This window comes from Nicotiana tabacum, chromosome 5 (genome assembly GCF_000715075.1).
Source record: "Nicotiana tabacum cultivar K326 chromosome 5, ASM71507v2, whole genome shotgun sequence".
NCBI lineage: Eukaryota > Viridiplantae > Streptophyta > Magnoliopsida > Solanales > Solanaceae > Nicotiana > Nicotiana tabacum.
In genome coordinates, this window is record NC_134084.1 from 136,225 (window position 1) to 155,120 (window position 18,896).

Below are 18,896 nucleotides of genomic sequence, written 5' to 3' on the forward strand. Positions count from 1 at the left end.
GTTTTTTGGTATTTTACGGCCATAAAACTGGAATTCCGCGTGAGTCCCAAATTTTCGTGTGCTATAGCCCACGCCTTCCACCGTGGGCCCGGGACCCCGGACCCGGATCGCCTAAAATTTTTCCAGGATGTCGAATACGGCCTAAGGAACCATAGTCACTTCTCCTCCATGACCAAATTATGTTTTTTGGCATTTTACGGCCATAAAACTGGAAATCCGCGCGAGTCCCATATTTTCGTATGCTATAGCCCACGCCTTCCTCCGTGGGCCCGGGACCCGGACTCGAATCGCCTAAAATTTTTCCGGAACATGGAATATGGTCTAAGGAAATATATTAACCGCCCATCCATGATCAACTTATGTTTTTTGGCATTTTACGGCCATAAAATTGGAATTCCGCGCGAGTCCCAAATTTTCGTGTGCTATAGCCCTCGCCTTCCGCCGTGGGCCCGGGACCCCGGACCCGAATCGCCTAAAATTTTTCCAGGACGTCGAATATGTCCTATAGACACATATTAACCGCCCCGCCATGATCAAATTATGTTTTTTGGCATTTTACGGCCATAAAATTGGAATTCCACGTGAGTCCCAAATTTTCGTGTGCTATAGCCCACGCCTTTCGCCGTGGGCCCCAAACCCCGGACCCGGATCGCTTAAAATTTTTCCAGGACATAGAATACGGCCTAAGGAACCATAGTCACTGCTCCGCCATGACCAAATTATGTTTTTTGGCATTTTACGGCCATAAAACTGGAAATCCGCGCGAGTCCCAAACTTTCGTATGCTATAGCCCACGCCTTCCTCCGTGGGCCCGGGACCCGGACCCGAATCGCCTAAAATTTTTCCGGGACATGGAATATGGTCTAAGGAAATATATTAACCACCCCTACATGATCAAATTATGTTTTTTGGCATTTTACGGCCATAAAATTAGAATTCCGCGCGAGTCCTAAATTTTCGTGTGCTATAGCCCACGCCTTTCGCTGTGGGCCCGGGACCCCGGACCCGAATTGCCTAAAAAATTTCCAGGACGTCGAATATGGCCTATAGAAACATATTAACCGCCCCTCCATGATCAAATTATGGATTTTGGTATTTTACGGCCATAAAACTAGAATTCCGTGTGAGTCCCAAATTTTCGTGTGCTATAGCCCACGCCTTCCGCCGTGGGCCCGGGACCCCGGATCCGGATCACCTAAAATTTTTACGGAATGTCGAATACGGCCTAAGGAACCATACTCACCGCCCCTCCATGACCAAATTATATTTTTTGGCAATTTACGACCATAAAACTGGAAATCCGCGCGAGTCCCAAATTTTCGTGTGCTATAGCCCACGCCTTCCGCCGTGGGCCCGAGACCCCGGACCCGGATCGCCTAAAATTTTTACGGAATGTCAAATACGACCTAAGGAACCATACTCACTGCCCCTCCATGACCAAATTATATTTTTTGGCAATTTACGACCATAAAACTGGAAATCCGCGCGAGTCCCAAATTTTCGTGTGCTATAGCCCACGCTTTCCGCCGTGGGCCCGGGACCCCGGACCCGGATCGCCTAAAATTTTTCCGCGACATCGAATACGGTCTAAGGAAATATAGTCACCGCACAGCCATGATCAAATTATGTGTTTTGGCATTTTACGGCCATAAAATTGGAATTCACCGCGAGTCCGAAATTTTCGTGTGCTATAGCCCACGCCTTCCGCCGTGGGCCCGGGACCCCGGACCCGGATCGCCTAAAATTTTTCTGCGACATCGAATACGGTCTAAGGAAATATAGTCACCGCACAGCCATGATCAAATTATGTGTTTTGGCATTTTACGGCCATAAAATTGGAATTCACCGCGAGTCCGAATTTTTCGTGTGCTATAGCCCACACCTTCCGCCGTGGGCCCGGGACCCCGGACCCGGATCGCCTAAAATTTTTCCAGGACGTCGAATATGGCCTATAGACACATATTAACCGCCCCGCCATGATCAAATTATGTTTTTTGGCATTTTACGGCCATAAAACTGGAAATCCGCGCGAGTCCCAAACTTTCGTATGCTATAGCCCACGCCTTCCTCCGTGGGCCCAGGACCCGGACCCGAATCGCCTAAAAATTTTCCGGGACATGGAATATGGTCTAAGGAAATATATTAACCACCCCTACATGATCAAATTATGTTTTTTGGCATTTTACGGCCATAAAATTGGAATTCCGCGCGAGTCCTAAATTTTCGTGTGCTATAGCCCACGCCTTTCGCTGTGGGCCCGGGACCCCGGACCCGAATTGCCTAAAAAATTTCCAGGACGTCGAATATGGCCTATAGAAACATATTAACCGCCCCTCCATGATCAAATTATGGATTTTGGTATTTTACGGCCATAAAACTAGAATTCCGTGTGAGTCCCAAATTTTCGTGTGCTATAGCCCACGCCTTCCGCCGTGGGCCCGGGACCCCGGATCCGGATCGCCTAAAATTTTTACGGAATGTCGAATACGGCCTAAGGAACCATACTCACTGCCCCTCCATGACCAAATTATATTTTTTGGCAATTTACGACCATAAAACTGGAAATCCGCGCGAGTCCCAAATTTTCGTGTGCTATAGCCCACGCCTTCCGCCGTGGGCCCGGGTCCCCGGACCCGGATCGCCTAAAATTTTTACGGAATGTCAAATACGGCCTAAGGAACCATACTCACTGCCCCTCCATGACCAAATTATATTTTTTGGCAATTTACGACCATAAAACTGGAAATCCGCGCGAGTCCCAAATTTTCGTGTGCTATAGCCCACGCCTTCCGCCGTGGGCCCGGGACCCCGGACCCGGATCGCCTAAAATTTTTCTGCGACATCGAATACGGTCTAAGGAAATATAGTCACCGCACAGCCATGATCAAATTATGTGTTTTGGCATTTTACGGCCATAAAATTGGAATTCACCGCGAGTCCGAATTTTTCGTGTGCTATAGCCCACACCTTCCGCCGTGGGCCCGGGACCCCGGACCCGGATCGCCTAAAATTTTTCCAGGACGTCGAATATGGCCTATAGACACATATTAACCGCCCCGCCATGATCAAATTATGTTTTTTGGTATTTTACGGCCATAAAACTGGAATTCCGCGTGAGTCCCAAATTTTCGTGTGCTATAGCCCACGCCTTCCACCGTGGGCCCGGGACCCCGGACCCGGATCGCCTAAAATTTTTCCAGGATGTCGAATACGGCCTAAGGAACCATAGTCACTTCTCCTCCATGACCAAATTATGTTTTTTGGCATTTTACGGCCATAAAACTGGAAATCCGCGCGAGTCCCATATTTTCGTATGCTATAGCCCACGCCTTCCTCCGTGGGCCCGGGACCCGGACTCGAATCGCCTAAAATTTTTCCGGAACATGGAATATGGTCTAAGGAAATATATTAACCGCCCATCCATGATCAACTTATGTTTTTTGGCATTTTACGGCCATAAAATTGGAATTCCGCGCGAGTCCCAAATTTTCGTGTGCTATAGCCCTCGCCTTCCGCCGTGGGCCCGGGACCCCGGACCCGAATCGCCTAAAATTTTTCCAGGACGTCGAATATGTCCTATAGACACATATTAACCGCCCCGCCATGATCAAATTATGTTTTTTGGCATTTTACGGCCATAAAATTGGAATTCCACGTGAGTCCCAAATTTTCGTGTGCTATAGCCCACGCCTTTCGCCGTGGGCCCCAAACCCCGGACCCGGATCGCTTAAAATTTTTCCAGGACATAGAATACGGCCTAAGGAACCATAGTCACTGCTCCGCCATGACCAAATTATGTTTTTTGGCATTTTACGGCCATAAAACTGGAAATCCGCGCGAGTCCCAAACTTTCGTATGCTATAGCCCACGCCTTCCTCCGTGGGCCCGGGACCCGGACCCGAATCGCCTAAAATTTTTCCGGGACATGGAATATGGTCTAAGGAAATATATTAACCACCCCTACATGATCAAATTATGTTTTTTGGCATTTTACGGCCATAAAATTAGAATTCCGCGCGAGTCCTAAATTTTCGTGTGCTATAGCCCACGCCTTTCGCTGTGGGCCCGGGACCCCGGACCCGAATTGCCTAAAAAATTTCCAGGACGTCGAATATGGCCTATAGAAACATATTAACCGCCCCTCCATGATCAAATTATGGATTTTGGTATTTTACGGCCATAAAACTAGAATTCCGTGTGAGTCCCAAATTTTCGTGTGCTATAGCCCACGCCTTCCGCCGTGGGCCCGGGACCCCGGATCCGGATCACCTAAAATTTTTACGGAATGTCGAATACGGCCTAAGGAACCATACTCACCGCCCCTCCATGACCAAATTATATTTTTTGGCAATTTACGACCATAAAACTGGAAATCCGCGCGAGTCCCAAATTTTCGTGTGCTATAGCCCACGCCTTCCGCCGTGGGCCCGAGACCCCGGACCCGGATCGCCTAAAATTTTTACGGAATGTCAAATACGACCTAAGGAACCATACTCACTGCCCCTCCATGACCAAATTATATTTTTTGGCAATTTACGACCATAAAACTGGAAATCCGCGCGAGTCCCAAATTTTCGTGTGCTATAGCCCACGCTTTCCGCCGTGGGCCCGGGACCCCGGACCCGGATCGCCTAAAATTTTTCCGCGACATCGAATACGGTCTAAGGAAATATAGTCACCGCACAGCCATGATCAAATTATGTGTTTTGGCATTTTACGGCCATAAAATTGGAATTCACCGCGAGTCCGAATTTTTCGTGTGCTATAGCCCACACCTTCCGCCGTGGGCCCGGGACCCCGGACCCGGATCGCCTAAAAGTTTTCCGGGACATGGAATACGGTCTAAGGAAACATATTCACCGTACAACCATGATCAAATTATGTTTTTTGGCATTTTACGGCTATAAAATTGGAATTCCGTGCGAGCCCAAATATTCGTGTGCTATAGCCCACGCCTTCCGCCGTGGGCCCGGGACCCCGGGACCCCGGGACCCCGGACCCGAATCGCCTAAAATTTTTCCAGGACGTCGAATATGGCCTATAGAAACATATTAACCGCCCCGCCATGATCAAATTATGTTTTTTAATATTTTACGGCCGTAAAACTGGAATTCCGCGTGAGTCCCAAATTTTCGTGTGCTATAGCCCACGCCTTCCGCCGTGAGCCCGGGACCCCGGATCCGGATCGCCTAAAATTTTTCCGGAATGTCAAATACGGCCTAAGGAACCATACTCACCGCCCATCCATGATCAACTTATGTTTTTTGGCAATTTACGACCATAAAACTGGAAATCCGCGCGAGTCCCAAATTTTCGTGTGCTATAGCCCACGCCTTTTGCCGTGGGCCCGGGACCCCGGACCCGGATCGCCTAAAATTTTTCCGCGACATCGAATACGGTCTAAGGAAACATATTCACCGCACATCCATGATCAAATTATGTTTTTTGGCATTTTAGGCCATAAAATTGGAATTCCGCGCGAGTCCCAAATTTTCGTGTGCTATAGCCCACGCCTTCCGCCGTGGGCCCAGGACCCCGGACCCGGATCGCCTAAAATTTTTCCAGGACGTCGAATATGGCCTATAGACACATATTAACCGCCCCGCCATGATCAAATTATGTTTTTGGTATTTTACGGCCATAAAACTGGAATTCCGCGTGAGTCCCAAATTTTGGTGTGCTATAGCCCACGCCTTCCACCGTGGGCCCGGGACCCCGGACTCGGATCGCCTAAAATTTTTCCAGGACGTCGAATACGGCCTAAGGAACCATAGTCACTTCTCCTCCATGACCAAATTATGTTTTTTGGCATTTTACGGCCATAAAACTGGAAATCCGCGCGAGTCCCATATTTTCGTATGCTATAGCCCACGCCTTCCTCCGTGGGCCCGGGACCCGGGCCCGAATCGCCTAAAATTTTTCCGGAACATGGAATATGGTCTAAGGAAATATATTAACTGCCCATCCATGATCAACTTATGTTTTTTGGCATTTTACGGCCATAAAATTGGAATTCCGCGCGAGTCCCAAATTTTCGTGTGCTATAGCCCTCGCCTTCCGCCGTGGGCCCGGGACCCCGGACCCGAATCGCCTAAAATTTTTCCAGGACGTCGAATATGTCCTATAGACACATATTAACCGCCCCGCCATGATCAAATTATGTTTTTTGGCATTTTACGGCCATAAAATTGGAATTCCGCGTGAGTCCCAAATTTTCGTGTGCTATAGCCCACGCCTTTCGCCGTGGGCCCCAAACCCCGGACCCGGATCGCTTAAAATTTTTCCAGGACATCGAATACGGCCTAAGGAACCATAGTCACTGCTCCGCCATGACCAAATTATGTTTTTTGGCATTTTACGGCCATAAAACTGGAAATCCGCGCGAGTCCCAAACTTTCGTATGCTATAGCCCACGCCTTCCTCCGTGGGCCCGGGACCCGGACCCGAATCGCCTAAAATTTTTCCGGGACATGGAATATGGTCTAAGGAAATATATTAACCGCCCATCCATGATCAACTTATGTTTTTTGGCATTTTACGGCCATAAAATTGGAATTCCGCGCGAGTCCCAAATTTTCGTGTGCTATAGCCCACGCCTTCCGCCGTGGGCCCAGGACCCCGGACCCGGATCGCCTAAAATTTTTCCGCGACATCGAATACGGTCTAAGGAAACATATTCACCGCGCAGCCATGATCAAATTATGTTTTTTGGCATTTTAGGCCATAAAATTGGAATTCCGCGCGAGTCCCAAATTTTCGTGTGCTATAGCCCACGCCTTCCGCCGTGGGCCCGGGACCCCGGATCCGGATCGCCTAAAATTTTTACGGAATGTCGAATACGGCCTAAGGAACCATACTCACCGCCCCTCCATGATCAAATTATATTTTTTGGCAATTTACGACCATAAAACTGGAAATCCGCGCGAGTCCCAAATTTTCGTGTGCTATAGCCCACGCCTTCCGCCGTGGGCCCGGGACCCCGGACCCGGATCGCCTAAAATTTTTACGGAATGTCAAATACGGCCTAAGGAACCATACTCACTGCCCCTCCATGACCAAATTATATTTTTTGGCAATTTACGACCATAAAACTGGAAATCCGCGCGAGTCCCAAATTTTCGTGTGCTATAGCCCACGCTTTCCGCCGTGGGCCCGGGACCCCGGACCCGGATCGCCTAAAATTTTTCTGCGACATCGAATACGGTCTAAGGAAATATAGTCACTGCACAGCCATGATCAAATTATGTGTTTTGGCATTTTACGGCCATAAAATTGGAATTCACCGCGAGCCCGAATTTTTCGTGTGCTATAGCCCACGCCTTCCGCCGTGGGCCCGGGACCCTAGACCCGGATCGCCTAAAAGTTTTCCGGGACATGGAATACGGTCTAAGGAAACATATTCACCGTACAACCATGATCAAATTATGTTTTTTGGCATTTTACGGCTATAAAATTGGAATTCCGTGCGAGCCCAAATATTCGTGTGCTATAGCCCACGCCTTCCGCCGTGGGCCCGGGACCCCGGGACCCCGGGACCCCGGACCCGAATCGCCTAAAATTTTTCCAGGACGTCGAATATGGCCTATAGAAACATATTAACCGCCCCGCCATGATCAAATTATGTTTTTTAATATTTTACGGCCGTAAAACTGGAATTCCGCGTGAGTCCCAAATTTTCGTGTGCTATAGCCCACGCCTTCCGCCGTGAGCCCGGGACCCCGGATCCGGATCGCCTAAAATTTTTCCGGAATGTCAAATACGGCCTAAGGAACCATACTCATTGCCCCTCCATGACCAAATTATATTTTTTGGCAATTTACGACCATAAAACTGGAAATCCGCGCGAGTCCCAAATTTTCGTGTGCTATAGCCCACGCCTTTTGCCGTGGGCCCGGGACCCCGGACCCGGATCGCCTAAAATTTTTCCGCGACATCGAATACGGTCTAAGGAAACATATTCACCGCACATCCATGATCAAATTATGTTTTTTGGCATTTTAGGCCATAAAATTGGAATTCCGCGCGAGTCCCAAATTTTCGTGTGCTATAGCCCACGCCTTCCGCCGTGGGCCCAGGACCCCGGACCCGGATCGCCTAAAATTTTTCCAGAACGTCGAATATGGCCTATAGACACATATTAACCGCCCCGCCATGATCAAATTATGTTTTTGGTATTTTACGGCCATAAAACTGGAATTCCGCGTGAGTCCCAAATTTTGGTGTGCTATAGCCCACGCCTTCCACCGTGGGCCCGGGACCCCGGACTCGGATCGCCTAAAATTTTTCCAGGACGTCGAATACGGCCTAAGGAACCATAGTCACTTCTCCTCCATGACCAAATTATGTTTTTTGGCATTTTACGGCCATAAAACTGGAAATCCGCGCGAGTCCCATATTTTCGTATGCTATAGCCCACGCCTTCCTCCGTGGGCCCGGGACCCGGGCCCGAATCGCCTAAAATTTTTCCGGAACATGGAATATGGTCTAAGGAAATATATTAACCGCCCATCCATGATCAACTTATGTTTTTTGGCATTTTACGGCCATAAAATCTGAATTCCGCGCGAGTCCCAAATTTTCGTGTGCTATAGCCCTCGCCTTCCGCCGTGGGCCCGGGACCCCGGACCCGAATCGCCTAAAATTTTTCCAGGACGTCGAATATGTCCTATAGACACATATTAACCGCCCCGCCATGATCAAATTATGTTTTTTGGCATTTTACGGCCATAAAATTGGAATTCCGCGTGAGTCCCAAATTTTCGTGTGCTATAGCCCACGCCTTTCGCCGTGGGCCCCAAACCCCGGACCCGGATCGCTTAAAATTTTTCCAGGACATCGAATACGGCCTAAGGAACCATAGTCACTGCTCCGCCATGACCAAATTATGTTTTTTGGCATTTTACGGCCATAAAACTGGAAATCCGCGCGAGTCCCAAACTTTCGTATGCTATAGCCCACGCCTTCCTCCGTGGGCCCGGGACCCGGACCCGAATCGCCTAAAATTTTTCCGGGACATGGAATATGGTCTAAGGAAATATATTAACCGCCCATCCATGATCAACTTATGTTTTTTGGCATTTTACGGCCATAAAATTGGAATTCCGCGCGAGTCCCAAATTTTCGTGTGCTATAGCCCACGCCTTCCGCCGTGGGCCCAGGACCCCGGACCCGGATCGCCTAAAATTTTTCCGCGACATCGAATACGGTCTAAGGAAACATATTCACCGCGCAGCCATGATCAAATTATGTTTTTTGGCATTTTAGGCCATAAAATTGGAATTCCGCGCGAGTCCCAAATTTTCGTGTGCTATAGCCCACGCCTTCCGCCGTGGGCCCGGGACCCCGGATCCGGATCGCCTAAAATTTTTACGGAATGTCGAATACGGCCTAAGGAACCATACTCACCGCCCCTCCATGATCAAATTATATTTTTTGGCAATTTACGACCATAAAACTGGAAATCCGCGCGAGTCCCAAATTTTCGTGTGCTATAGCCCACGCCTTCCGCCGTGGGCCCGGGACCCCGGACCCGGATCGCCTAAAATTTTTACGGAATGTCAAATACGGCCTAAGGAACCATACTCACTGCCCCTCCATGACCAAATTATATTTTTTGGCAATTTACGACCATAAAACTGGAAATCCGCGCGAGTCCCAAATTTTCGTGTGCTATAGCCCACGCTTTCCGCCGTGGGCCCGGGACCCCGGACCCGGATCGCCTAAAATTTTTCTGCGACATCGAATACGGTCTAAGGAAATATAGTCACTGCACAGCCATGATCAAATTATGTGTTTTGGCATTTTACGGCCATAAAATTGGAATTCACCGCGAGCCCGAATTTTTCGTGTGCTATAGCCCACGCCTTCCGCCGTGGGCCCGGGACCCTAGACCCGGATCGCCTAAAAGTTTTCCGGGACATGGAATACGGTCTAAGGAAACATATTCACCGTACAACCATGATCAAATTATGTTTTTTGGCATTTTACGGCTATAAAATTGGAATTCCGTGCGAGCCCAAATATTCGTGTGCTATAGCCCACGCCTTCCGCCGTGGGCCCGGGACCCCGGGACCCCGGGACCCCGGACCCGAATCGCCTAAAATTTTTCCAGGACGTCGAATATGGCCTATAGAAACATATTAACCGCCCCGCCATGATCAAATTATGTTTTTTAATATTTTACGGCCGTAAAACTGGAATTCCGCGTGAGTCCCAAATTTTCGTGTGCTATAGCCCACGCCTTCCGCCGTGAGCCCGGGACCCCGGATCCGGATCGCCTAAAATTTTTCCGGAATGTCAAATACGGCCTAAGGAACCATACTCATTGCCCCTCCATGACCAAATTATATTTTTTGGCAATTTACGACCATAAAACTGGAAATCCGCGCGAGTCCCAAATTTTCGTGTGCTATAGCCCACGCCTTTTGCCGTGGGCCCGGGACCCCGGACCCGGATCGCCTAAAATTTTTCCGCGACATCGAATACGGTCTAAGGAAACATATTCACCGCACATCCATGATCAAATTATGTTTTTTGGCATTTTAGGCCATAAAATTGGAATTCCGCGCGAGTCCCAAATTTTCGTGTGCTATAGCCCACGCCTTCCGCCGTGGGCCCAGGACCCCGGACCCGGATCGCCTAAAATTTTTCCAGAACGTCGAATATGGCCTATAGACACATATTAACCGCCCCGCCATGATCAAATTATGTTTTTGGTATTTTACGGCCATAAAACTGGAATTCCGCGTGAGTCCCAAATTTTGGTGTGCTATAGCCCACGCCTTCCACCGTGGGCCCGGGACCCCGGACTCGGATCGCCTAAAATTTTTCCAGGACGTCGAATACGGCCTAAGGAACCATAGTCACTTCTCCTCCATGACCAAATTATGTTTTTTGGCATTTTACGGCCATAAAACTGGAAATCCGCGCGAGTCCCATATTTTCGTATGCTATAGCCCACGCCTTCCTCCGTGGGCCCGGGACCCGGGCCCGAATCGCCTAAAATTTTTCCGGAACATGGAATATGGTCTAAGGAAATATATTAACCGCCCATCCATGATCAACTTATGTTTTTTGGCATTTTACGGCCATAAAATCTGAATTCCGCGCGAGTCCCAAATTTTCGTGTGCTATAGCCCACGCCTTCCGCCGTGGGCCCGGGACCCCGGACCCGGATCGCCTAAAATTTTTACGGAATGTCAAATACGGCCTAAGGAACCATACTCACTGCCCCTCCATGACCAAATTATATTTTTTGGCAATTTACGACCATAAAACTGGAAATCCGCGCGAGTCCCAAATTTTCGTGTGCTATAGCCCACGCTTTCCGCCGTGGGCCCGGGACCCCGGACCCGGATCGCCTAAAATTTTTCTGCGACATCGAATACGGTCTAAGGAAATATAGTCACTGCACAGCCATGATCAAATTATGTGTTTTGGCATTTTACGGCCATAAAATTGGAATTCACCGCGAGCCCGAATTTTTCGTGTGCTATAGCCCACGCCTTCCGCCGTGGGCCCGGGACCCTAGACCCGGATCGCCTAAAAGTTTTCCGGGACATGGAATACGGTCTAAGGAAACATATTCACCGTACAACCATGATCAAATTATGTTTTTTGGCATTTTACGGCTATAAAATTGGAATTCCGTGCGAGCCCAAATATTCGTGTGCTATAGCCCACGCCTTCCGCCGTGGGCCCGGGACCCCGGGACCCCGGGACCCCGGACCCGAATCGCCTAAAATTTTTCCAGGACGTCGAATATGGCCTATAGAAACATATTAACCGCCCCGCCATGATCAAATTATGTTTTTTAATATTTTACGGCCGTAAAACTGGAATTCCGCGTGAGTCCCAAATTTTCGTGTGCTATAGCCCACGCCTTCCGCCGTGAGCCCGGGACCCCGGATCCGGATCGCCTAAAATTTTTCCGGAATGTCAAATACGGCCTAAGGAACCATACTCATTGCCCCTCCATGACCAAATTATATTTTTTGGCAATTTACGACCATAAAACTGGAAATCCGCGCGAGTCCCAAATTTTCGTGTGCTATAGCCCACGCCTTTTGCCGTGGGCCCGGGACCCCGGACCCGGATCGCCTAAAATTTTTCCGCGACATCGAATACGGTCTAAGGAAACATATTCACCGCACATCCATGATCAAATTATGTTTTTTGGCATTTTAGGCCATAAAATTGGAATTCCGCGCGAGTCCCAAATTTTCGTGTGCTATAGCCCACGCCTTCCGCCGTGGGCCCAGGACCCCGGACCCGGATCGCCTAAAATTTTTCCAGAACGTCGAATATGGCCTATAGACACATATTAACCGCCCCGCCATGATCAAATTATGTTTTTGGTATTTTACGGCCATAAAACTGGAATTCCGCGTGAGTCCCAAATTTTGGTGTGCTATAGCCCACGCCTTCCACCGTGGGCCCGGGACCCCGGACTCGGATCGCCTAAAATTTTTCCAGGACGTCGAATACGGCCTAAGGAACCATAGTCACTTCTCCTCCATGACCAAATTATGTTTTTTGGCATTTTACGGCCATAAAACTGGAAATCCGCGCGAGTCCCATATTTTCGTATGCTATAGCCCACGCCTTCCTCCGTGGGCCCGGGACCCGGGCCCGAATCGCCTAAAATTTTTCCGGAACATGGAATATGGTCTAAGGAAATATATTAACCGCCCATCCATGATCAACTTATGTTTTTTGGCATTTTACGGCCATAAAATCTGAATTCCGCGCGAGTCCCAAATTTTCGTGTGCTATAGCCCTCGCCTTCCGCCGTGGGCCCGGGACCCCGGACCCGAATCGCCTAAAATTTTTCCAGGACGTCGAATATGTCCTATAGACACATATTAACCGCCCCGCCATGATCAAATTATGTTTTTTGGCATTTTACGGCCATAAAATTGGAATTCCGCGTGAGTCCCAAATTTTCGTGTGCTATAGCCCACGCCTTTCGCCGTGGGCCCCAAACCCCGGACCCGGATCGCTTAAAATTTTTCCAGGACATCGAATACGGCCTAAGGAACCATAGTCACTGCTCCGCCATGACCAAATTATGTTTTTTGGCATTTTCCGGCCATAAAACTGGAAATCCGCGCGAGTCCCAAACTTTCGTATGCTATAGCCCACGCCTTCCTCCGTGGGCCCGGGACCCGGACCCGAATCGCCTAAAATTTTTCCGGGACATGGAATATGGTCTAAGGAAATATATTAACCGCCCATCCATGATCAACTTATGTTTTTTGGCATTTTACGGCCATAAAATTGGAATTCCGCGCGAGTCCCAAATTTTCGTGTGCTATAGCCCACGCCTTCCGCCGTGGGCCCAGGACCCCGGACCCGGATCGCCTAAAATTTTTCCGCGACATCGAATACGGTCTAAGGAAACATATTCACCGCGCAGCCATGATCAAATTATGTTTTTTGGCATTTTAGGCCATAAAATTGGAATTCCGCGCGAGTCCCAAATTTTCGTGTGCTATAGCCCACGCCTTCCGCCGTGGGCCCGGGACCCCGGATCCGGATCGCCTAAAATTTTTACGGAATGTCGAATACGGCCTAAGGAACCATACTCACCGCCCCTCCATGATCAAATTATATTTTTTGGCAATTTACGACCATAAAACTGGAAATCCGCGCGAGTCCCAAATTTTCGTGTGCTATAGCCCACGCCTTCCGCCGTGGGCCCGGGACCCCGGACCCGGATCGCCTAAAATTTTTACGGAATGTCAAATACGGCCTAAGGAACCATACTCACTGCCCCTCCATGACCAAATTATATTTTTTGGCAATTTACGACCATAAAACTGGAAATCCGCGCGAGTCCCAAATTTTCGTGTGCTATAGCCCACGCTTTCCGCCGTGGGCCCGGGACCCCGGACCCGGATCGCCTAAAATTTTTCTGCGACATCGAATACGGTCTAAGGAAATATAGTCACTGCACAGCCATGATCAAATTATGTGTTTTGGCATTTTACGGCCATAAAATTGGAATTCACCGCGAGCCCGAATTTTTCGTGTGCTATAGCCCACGCCTTCCGCCGTGGGCCCGGGACCCTAGACCCGGATCGCCTAAAAGTTTTCCGGGACATGGAATACGGTCTAAGGAAACATATTCACCGTACAACCATGATCAAATTATGTTTTTTGGCATTTTACGGCTATAAAATTGGAATTCCGTGCGAGCCCAAATATTCGTGTGCTATAGCCCACGCCTTCCGCCGTGGGCCCGGGACCCCGGGACCCCGGGACCCCGGACCCGAATCGCCTAAAATTTTTCCAGGACGTCGAATATGGCCTATAGAAACATATTAACCGCCCCGCCATGATCAAATTATGTTTTTTAATATTTTACGGCCGTAAAACTGGAATTCCGCGTGAGTCCCAAATTTTCGTGTGCTATAGCCCACGCCTTCCGCCGTGAGCCCGGGACCCCGGATCCGGATCGCCTAAAATTTTTCCGGAATGTCAAATACGGCCTAAGGAACCATACTCATTGCCCCTCCATGACCAAATTATATTTTTTGGCAATTTACGACCATAAAACTGGAAATCCGCGCGAGTCCCAAATTTTCGTGTGCTATAGCCCACGCCTTTTGCCGTGGGCCCGGGACCCCGGACCCGGATCGCCTAAAATTTTTCCGCGACATCGAATACGGTCTAAGGAAACATATTCACCGCACATCCATGATCAAATTATGTTTTTTGGCATTTTAGGCCATAAAATTGGAATTCCGCGCGAGTCCCAAATTTTCGTGTGCTATAGCCCACGCCTTCCGCCGTGGGCCCAGGACCCCGGACCCGGATCGCCTAAAATTTTTCCAGAACGTCGAATATGGCCTATAGACACATATTAACCGCCCCGCCATGATCAAATTATGTTTTTGGTATTTTACGGCCATAAAACTGGAATTCCGCGTGAGTCCCAAATTTTGGTGTGCTATAGCCCACGCCTTCCACCGTGGGCCCGGGACCCCGGACTCGGATCGCCTAAAATTTTTCCAGGACGTCGAATACGGCCTAAGGAACCATAGTCACTTCTCCTCCATGACCAAATTATGTTTTTTGGCATTTTACGGCCATAAAACTGGAAATCCGCGCGAGTCCCATATTTTCGTATGCTATAGCCCACGCCTTCCTCCGTGGGCCCGGGACCCGGGCCCGAATCGCCTAAAATTTTTCCGGAACATGGAATATGGTCTAAGGAAATATATTAACCGCCCATCCATGATCAACTTATGTTTTTTGGCATTTTACGGCCATAAAATCTGAATTCCGCGCGAGTCCCAAATTTTCGTGTGCTATAGCCCACGCCTTCCGCCGTGGGCCCGGGACCCCGGACCCGGATCGCCTAAAATTTTTACGGAATGTCAAATACGGCCTAAGGAACCATACTCACTGCCCCTCCATGACCAAATTATATTTTTTGGCAATTTACGACCATAAAACTGGAAATCCGCGCGAGTCCCAAATTTTCGTGTGCTATAGCCCACGCTTTCCGCCGTGGGCCCGGGACCCCGGACCCGGATCGCCTAAAATTTTTCTGCGACATCGAATACGGTCTAAGGAAATATAGTCACTGCACAGCCATGATCAAATTATGTGTTTTGGCATTTTACGGCCATAAAATTGGAATTCACCGCGAGCCCGAATTTTTCGTGTGCTATAGCCCACGCCTTCCGCCGTGGGCCCGGGACCCTAGACCCGGATCGCCTAAAAGTTTTCCGGGACATGGAATACGGTCTAAGGAAACATATTCACCGTACAACCATGATCAAATTATGTTTTTTGGCATTTTACGGCTATAAAATTGGAATTCCGTGCGAGCCCAAATATTCGTGTGCTATAGCCCACGCCTTCCGCCGTGGGCCCGGGACCCCGGGACCCCGGGACCCCGGACCCGAATCGCCTAAAATTTTTCCAGGACGTCGAATATGGCCTATAGAAACATATTAACCGCCCCGCCATGATCAAATTATGTTTTTTAATATTTTACGGCCGTAAAACTGGAATTCCGCGTGAGTCCCAAATTTTCGTGTGCTATAGCCCACGCCTTCCGCCGTGAGCCCGGGACCCCGGATCCGGATCGCCTAAAATTTTTCCGGAATGTCAAATACGGCCTAAGGAACCATACTCATTGCCCCTCCATGACCAAATTATATTTTTTGGCAATTTACGACCATAAAACTGGAAATCCGCGCGAGTCCCAAATTTTCGTGTGCTATAGCCCACGCCTTTTGCCGTGGGCCCGGGACCCCGGACCCGGATCGCCTAAAATTTTTCCGCGACATCGAATACGGTCTAAGGAAACATATTCACCGCACATCCATGATCAAATTATGTTTTTTGGCATTTTAGGCCATAAAATTGGAATTCCGCGCGAGTCCCAAATTTTCGTGTGCTATAGCCCACGCCTTCCGCCGTGGGCCCAGGACCCCGGACCCGGATCGCCTAAAATTTTTCCAGAACGTCGAATATGGCCTATAGACACATATTAACCGCCCCGCCATGATCAAATTATGTTTTTGGTATTTTACGGCCATAAAACTGGAATTCCGCGTGAGTCCCAAATTTTGGTGTGCTATAGCCCACGCCTTCCACCGTGGGCCCGGGACCCCGGACTCGGATCGCCTAAAATTTTTCCAGGACGTCGAATACGGCCTAAGGAACCATAGTCACTTCTCCTCCATGACCAAATTATGTTTTTTGGCATTTTACGGCCATAAAACTGGAAATCCGCGCGAGTCCCATATTTTCGTATGCTATAGCCCACGCCTTCCTCCGTGGGCCCGGGACCCGGGCCCGAATCGCCTAAAATTTTTCCGGAACATGGAATATGGTCTAAGGAAATATATTAACCGCCCATCCATGATCAACTTATGTTTTTTGGCATTTTACGGCCATAAAATCTGAATTCCGCGCGAGTCCCAAATTTTCGTGTGCTATAGCCCTCGCCTTCCGCCGTGGGCCCGGGACCCCGGACCCGAATCGCCTAAAATTTTTCCAGGACGTCGAATATGTCCTATAGACACATATTAACCGCCCCGCCATGATCAAATTATGTTTTTTGGCATTTTACGGCCATAAAATTGGAATTCCGCGTGAGTCCCAAATTTTCGTGTGCTATAGCCCACGCCTTTCGCCGTGGGCCCCAAACCCCGGACCCGGATCGCTTAAAATTTTTCCAGGACATCGAATACGGCCTAAGGAACCATAGTCACTGCTCCGCCATGACCAAATTATGTTTTTTGGCATTTTACGGCCATAAAACTGGAAATCCGCGCGAGTCCCAAACTTTCGTATGCTATAGCCCACGCCTTCCTCCGTGGGCCCGGGACCCGGACCCGAATCGCCTAAAATTTTTCCGGGACATGGAATATGGTCTAAGGAAATATATTAACCGCCCATCCATGATCAACTTATGTTTTTTGGCATTTTACGGCCATAAAATTGGAATTCCGCGCGAGTCCCAAATTTTCGTGTGCTATAGCCCACGCCTTCCGCCGTGGGCCCAGGACCCCGGACCCGGATCGCCTAAAATTTTTCCGCGACATCGAATACGGTCTAAGGAAACATATTCACCGCGCAGCCATGATCAAATTATGTTTTTTGGCATTTTAGGCCATAAAATTGGAATTCCGCGCGAGTCCCAAATTTTCGTGTGCTATAGCCCACGCCTTCCGCCGTGGGCCCGGGACCCCGGATCCGGATCGCCTAAAATTTTTACGGAATGTCGAATACGGCCTAAGGAACCATACTCACCGCCCCTCCATGATCAAATTATATTTTTTGGCAATTTACGACCATAAAACTGGAAATCCGCGCGAGTCCCAAATTTTCGTGTGCTATAGCCCACGCCTTCCGCCGTGGGCCCGGGACCCCGGACCCGGATCGCCTAAAATTTTTACGGAATGTCAAATACGGCCTAAGGAACCATACTCACTGCCCCTCCATGACCAAATTATATTTTTTGGCAATTTACGACCATAAAACTGGAAATCCGCGCGAGTCCCAAATTTTCGTGTGCTATAGCCCACGCTTTCCGCCGTGGGCCCGGGACCCCGGACCCGGATCGCCTAAAATTTTTCTGCGACATCGAATACGGTCTAAGGAATTATAGTCACTGCACAGCCATGATCAAATTATGTGTTTTGGCATTTTACGACCATAAAATTGGAATTCACCGCGAGCCCGAATTTTTCGTGTGCTATAGCCCACGCCTTCCGCCGTGGGCCCGGGACCCTAGACCCGGATCGCCTAAAAGTTTTCCGGGACATGGAATACGGTCTAAGGAAACATATTCACCGTACAACCATGATCAAATTATGTTTTTTGGCATTTTACGGCTATAAAATTGGAATTCCGTGCGAGCCCAAATATTCGTGTGCTATAGCCCACGCCTTCCGCCGTGGGCCCGGGACCCCGGGACCCCGGGACCCCGGACCCGAATCGCCTAAAATTTTTCCAGGACGTCGAATATGGCCTATAGAAACATATTAACCGCCCCGCCATGATCAAATTATGTTTTTTAATATTTTACGGCCGTAAAACTGGAATTCCGCGTGAGTCCCAAATTTTCGTGTGCTATAGCCCACGCCTTCCGCCGTGAGCCCGGGACCCCGGATCCGGATCGCCTAAAATTTTTCCGGAATGTCAAATACGGCCTAAGGAACCATACTCATTGCCCCTCCATGACCAAATTATATTTTTTGGCAATTTACGACCATAAAACTGGAAATCCGCGCGAGTCCCAAATTTTCGTGTGCTATAGCCCACGCCTTTTGCCGTGGGCCCGGGACCCCGGACCCGGATCGCCTAAAATTTTTCCGCGACATCGAATACGGTCTAAGGAAACATATTCACCGCACATCCATGATCAAATT